We start from the raw sequence: 6,000 nt of genomic DNA, 5'->3' as shown, positions 1-6,000 counted from the left end.
TTACAGAATAAAAACCGAGGCCCGAGGGATGTGTCTCGCTCAAAGTAATATAACAAATTAGAGGAGGGACAGGCCCAGAACCGACTCCTCCCGGGTCCAGTGGGCCTCTCGCCGCTCCACAACCTTCCCTGACAGATAAGACCAGCGGGAGGCTGCAGGCGGGGCGGCCTAGCTGAAAGCGCCCTGGGGTTCGAGGCAGCTTCCCGGCAACAGTCAGAGGAACGCCCCGAGGGGAGGGGAAGACTTAGGGCCTCCTTTCCCACACTTCGTTAGGACGCGGGCCGGGGCGGGACCGCGGCAGCCCTCCCTCGGGCCTGCGGCCGGCAGAGGGCGCGGGGCGGCTCCTCGCTCCACCGCCCGGCGGGCGGGGACCTGCCTGCCTCGGACGCGCCGTCGGAGCTCGCGGGCACCGGGTCGCGGCGGCCGGGCCGGGCGGAGGGCGCAGGGGCAGCGCGGCGGGCGGGGCAGCTGGAAGCGGGCGGGGCGGCCGGGGCGGGGTGGGGCGGGGCGCGGAGGGGGCGGGGCCGCGAGCGGGGGGCGGTGGCGGCGGCGGCCGAGGAGGAGGAGGAGGAGGAGAACATGGCGGCCGCGGAGAGCGGCTGAAATGCCTGTTCTTCAGGCCAGGCGAGCGGGAGTCTGACGCGATTTGCCGAACCCTCCCCTCAGACGGCTGGACCGCGGCCTCGAGCGCCTCGGCTGTCCTGTTCCCTGCTGCTCCCTCGAGCGGAGCCTGCGCCGGGTCCGTTCTGCATCCCCCTGCTGGGGGACCCCTGCTCCGGAGGAGGGGGCCGGAGAGCCGCGGCGGCGGCGGGCTCCTGGCCCGAGCAGCGGCGGAGGCCGCGGCGGTGCCGCCACGGTCGCGGGCGAGCGCGGCGCCCGTCAGTGCGGCCCAGAGGCGGCGGCGGCAGGTGAGTGGCGAGCGGCGGGCGCCGAGCCTCCCGGTGGGTGCAGCTGTCACGAGCCGCGCGGCCGCCGAGGCCCTAGGGGGCGGGGAGCAGCTGGCGCCCCTCCGCCCCCCGCTCTCTTTTCTCTCCGTTCCGTCCCCCCTCCCACTTTCCCCGAGTTCTCCCTCGGCCTCGCGCGGCTGGAGGGGGCGGAGGTCGCAGCTGTCACGGGCACCAGCTGGGGGGCTGCGCCGCGGAGGGGAACTGCTGCAGCAGCGACTTCTCTGCCCCCTTTCCCAGTTGCCCTAGTTAGAGCGGACAGGGCGAGCATCCGCGGAGGGTGCGCGAGGCTCGCGGCCGCCGGCCCGGCGTGGGGAGCGGCGCCCCGAGCCCGCGGGCGCTCCCCGCCGCCGAGAGGGGGAGCCGGAAGTCGGCGCGGCGCCCCTCGGCCCCGGCGAGCGCGGTGACCTTGGCAAGCGGGGTAACCTCTCCAAGTCTCGCCTGCCCGGACTGCGAAATGGGGATGACCATGGCGAGTTTTTCCGTAAGCGCAGCCTTCGACGGCGCTTCTGTTTACCCCGGCGCACTTGCTTTTTCCTTCTCCCGACGGGGAATTTTAAAGGCACAAATGGGATGGATAAGTGAGATTTTCCTGTTATGTCCAGGGTTTGGTCCCCATCGTAGAATTCTGCTGAAGGGACGTAGGAAGGGGAGCAAACATGTTGATTGGACGACTGAGGGGTCGGATGGGTTAATGGTCAGCGACAGAGAAATCGGACACCAGGGTCCCTAGTCCTTACTGCCCAGCTGTGGTGGTTCTTTCTTTCTTCCTTCCTTTCTTTCTCTTTTTTTAAGCAGTCACTCCCGTGGACTAGACACTGCCTCGTTTGACGATGTTAGAGGGAGACGGAGGGTTTGACAATAAAGCCTATGTGTGTTACAAGGACAGTCTACGGTGCTGTGGCTGCAGAGTTTGTTGGGGAGGAAAACTTTAAGCTGGAGGATCCTTTAACCTTTCATGCTTGGCTCTCTTGGTTCGCTGTAGAGGCGTTGAAGAGGCAGGTGTCCTTGTGGAGAAGGTGACATTTTTTTTTCTTCTGAGACGGTGAATTTCTAATGTCGAGTATGGTGATGGTGAATGAAGGGTTCTTGAGTGAATTGCAGTCCCAGCACCCTCTGTTGATGCCAAGAGTAATCTCAGTGGTGATGATTTGTGAGGGCTGAGGCTTACACTTCAGTGATTAAGAAATCTTCAAGTGTCTGCTGCAGCGAAGCTTAGATTATATTGGACTGCTGAAAGGATGTATTTCAGGGGTTAAATTTGTTTGAGGTTTGTCTTCAGTTCTGGAATTGGTTGAAGGTTAGTCTCTTAAAAAAAAAAAAAAGTTGGCCAAAGGGGCCTCTCTGCCTTGTTTCACAGAAGCTGTGATGTAGGAAGGGGGTCAGATTTCTTCATGTTGAGAATAATGTGAAAAAAGTATTTGCTTGGGTCTTTTGGCTCTTGAACTAGAAATAGTTTTGGGTTAAAGGTAACAGTGGGATTTGATTCAACTTAATAAATGGGCATTCCTTGAACTGTTTGTCATAAACTAGATACAACTGCAAGTGTTTCTTTTTTGTCTCCTGTACTTCGTGGAAGGGTCTAATTTAGTTTTGTGTACTAGCATCTGAAATGATTTCCCTCTACTTTTTATCCACATTTTATGCTTTGGGAACAATGGATCTAAAGGGGGGCCTGAATAGAGAGAGAATAAATGGTTTGGAGAGAAAATGCAGGGGTGCTGCTTATAAGAACAGGCATTTAGTTTTGATTTTTATAGACATTTTGCATTGATTATTTCATTTATTTAATTCACAATGCAGTTTGATTTTTAAGGTGCAAAACTTGAATTTTATAGTTTATAGTTAACCTCTTCCTCATTTCTTTCTGAGAAAATCTGTAGGATTGTGTCTATTAAGTTGTTTTTTGTGTCGTTTATGCCAAAAGAGTATTTTAGATCTGCATTTTTGGGCAAGTGGTTTTATTGAAAAAAAGTACTTGATGGAACTAATGGTGATTGTTCTACTTAAACTGGGATTATATAGACAATGCATTTTACTCCCTGTTTTCTGCCAACATTTGTTTTTCTTTCTCCTTCAATTCCAGGGTTTCATTTCTAGAAATCTGGGCTGGAAACAGAAGCAGCAGTTTGTATAATCCTAAGAACTTGCTTATGCCAGGAAACTGTAAGGGTAGCATGAAGTGGGTGTGGTATAAAGATACTGCGACTACTTAAGACAGTTTAACTGTTGAGGGAGTCTAGGGTCAAACTTTAAATTTTGTCGAATTTCCTGTTTTCTGTGTATGTGTTAATCTTTTGGTGGGCAGAGGATTGGGTTGCTATGGTGCTGACTGGTATATGTTGTGAAAATGTTGGCAAAATTTCATGCTTTTACTCTATGGGAAGGGTGGTAAACAAGCTTAAATAATTTAAAGATGTTCCCAGGATGGAATGTTCTCTTCATGTACTCTTGATCCTTCTAATCCAGTGATCGGTCTTCACCAGGACTAAATGTTGAGTAAGTAATGAGGGAGGTGTAGAGGTGCTAAAAGGTGGAGTGGGGAAGAAAAGATATTGGACGTTCCTTGAAAAATCTTTTCTCTATTGGATGTATGTCAGAATAAGATTTATCATTGGTTTTTAAAGGACATTTTAGCCCTCTCTTTGTTGTCATCAATTTTACATACCTTCTTTTAGGGAGATACTACCTCTGCTCCTTACTTTAGTTTGTCTTTATTTCCCTATCCCCCAGGGGCTCCACATTGTTTGAATATGTTACATATTTTTTGAAGTTGGTTGGTCTTAAACCATATGGCCTAAAATAGGTTTCATTTTAGGGCAAGTATGGGAGGTCAACATGCACACACACCACTAAGTAGAATCCCCTAAGCCATGGGGCTGAGGAGATTCCCCAGGTTGTTCATTATTGTCTTGGCAGCGATTTTTATTCTCTACGTGTGATAATCACCAGAGTTCTCAGAGGGCCATGGACTGTTTTCGTGGCAGAAGTCCAAAAACATGTGATGGGCTCCTTTTTTACATTATCTGCAAATATTGGGTGCAGAGGAGAGTGTGGGATTGGGTGAAACACATGTGTTTCATGAGTTGACTGACAGAACACTGTATCCAGTCTGGGCTGCAGACCCATACGGATTTCTCCCAACCTTGTACAACTTTCCTATGATTTGGACAGACTAGGCTGTAGGAAAGGACTTCTTTATTGCTTCTCTCCCAGGTTAACTAGCTTAGCCCTTGGTCACTGAGGATGGATCTTGTGGTCTCTGACCTCTTTTCTTACTATTGGAGGTGAGATCTAGTCATTTCAAGCCTTCCCTTCTCCCTTCTTATTTTAGTTAGACTTTGTGCCTCTCTCTCAACATATGGGGTCAGAGGTCATAAAATGGCCTAATGGCAGCAGCATACCATTCCTGGTTGCTTAGTTTAAGGAGGAGGTGCAGGTTTTTTCCTGTAGTTTAACTCTGGATGATGTTTTGTGGGTCAGTATTTGGATTAACACAGAAATGATTATATTTCTGCAAGATACATGGTTGAATAAGGAGAATTATTACAAAACACTAACACCAACATTTAAGTCCAGTTCTAGAAGTGCAAGAGGAGTGGGTTGTTGTATCCATGCTTCCTCCATTCTGCCATCTGCAACACAGTATTTTTGAGGCTCTTTGAAATGACAGGCTTTTAGAAAAGCTCAGTATAGTTATCATACTCCAAAGATAAATAGTTTATGCCAAAACAAAGGCTATAGTCACTGGAGGAGTTGTAGAAGACTTCAAATTAATCAGTCTAGTCACCCTCATTTTAGATATATTTTGATTTAACTCTCCTCTTGGTGGCAGGGAGGTGGGGTAGGAGAGAGATTGGGCTTTACTTAGAAGTCCTGGACCTGACTGTTGGAAACAGACAGACCAGACCCATAACAATGGATGCAAAATAGATGCAAGCACAGAGGCAATGTATACCTATTAACAGAACCAGAATTCTAAGAACACCAGCAGCAGATTATCCAGTGTTTCCAGAGTGATACTTCAGTTTTGCCTTTTGGCTTGTAATTTGAGGCAGTTTTTAAGCTTCTTGTGGGGCTGGATGTTTGACTTCAGGCAGGGGATGGTGTCCTGGCTCTTCTACTTGATAGATGTAACCTTGGGCTAGTTTTTTAACCACACTGCAGGTTTTCATGCTTAAAATTGGAGTAATGTACTTACCCTCATATTGTTGTGAGCTTTAAATTAACTTATTATATTAAATGAAAAGATATGTCTAGCATAGTGATTGGCACGTAGTAAAACTTTAATCACGTTTTCTACATTTCCATAACCTAAACACATCACTATCTAATCTGTCACCAAATTATCTGATTCTTTTCCTTGCAGTTTCTTGGATTTCCCCCTTTATTTCTGCCTCTACAATCTGGTCCTCCTGTCATTTTATACTTGGAGTAACTAGCGTCACATCAACTTTGTGGGCTTGAGTTTCTTTATCTTTAAATGAACATATTGGTCTGATTTCAATTTCTTTTTGTGCTGAAATTCTATGATTTGTAGGTTTATTGCCTGCATGCATTTGCCTCTCTAATTCACCCTACGTATAAATACTGAAAAATTCTTTTCTGAAATATTTTTTGATGGTATTGTTTTTAGTGGAGACTCTCTGAGGACAAATTTATCACATGTAAATCACTTAAACTGTTCTTGTATTTCTCATTCCAGAAAGTTTGCTGCAGATGGCATATGTAGGAATGCTTTTAAATTGTAAAGTGCTACAAGTGAAGAAAGCATTATAATCACCTGTAGATATCTTGCTTCTTTGATTTTACATGTTTTCTTTATTTAAATTGTATTTCCTTTTGCTTTATTGTTTGACCTTCAAAAACAGTCAAAGCCAGTGTGTTCTCTAGAAAGCTTGATTTTTATCATACTCTCTTCACATCAATTACTGTTTGTTCTGTATAATAAATTTTTGTCTTCCTTTCGTTCTTTTTTTTTTTTTTGAAAGAAATTCTCTTATTATTGTATGTTGAATTGGTTTTCCTAATTAGGTTAGAAAGTCCTTGAGATGGC

General features: G+C 47.4%; 1 protein-coding gene across 7 annotated transcripts in view; it reads left to right on the top strand.

The window, feature by feature from the left end:
* The first annotated feature begins 541 nt into the window (after positions 1-541).
* NCOA1 (nuclear receptor coactivator 1) overlaps positions 542-6,000 on the top strand; it is a 212,411-nt gene continuing 206,952 nt past the window's right edge. For all 7 annotated transcript variants that reach the window (XM_072938138.1, XM_072938139.1, XM_072938130.1 and 4 more), the window contains exon 1: positions 542-908. The gene's annotated coding sequence lies outside the window, so the exon portion shown is untranslated. The remainder of the gene's footprint in view (positions 909-6,000) is intronic.

This window comes from Vicugna pacos, chromosome 15 (genome assembly GCF_048564905.1).
Source record: "Vicugna pacos chromosome 15, VicPac4, whole genome shotgun sequence".
NCBI classification, from domain to species: Eukaryota; Metazoa; Chordata; class Mammalia; order Artiodactyla; family Camelidae; genus Vicugna; species Vicugna pacos.
The sequence above is the reverse complement of the archived record's forward strand: the minus strand, read 5'-3'. Positions and strand labels throughout refer to the sequence as shown.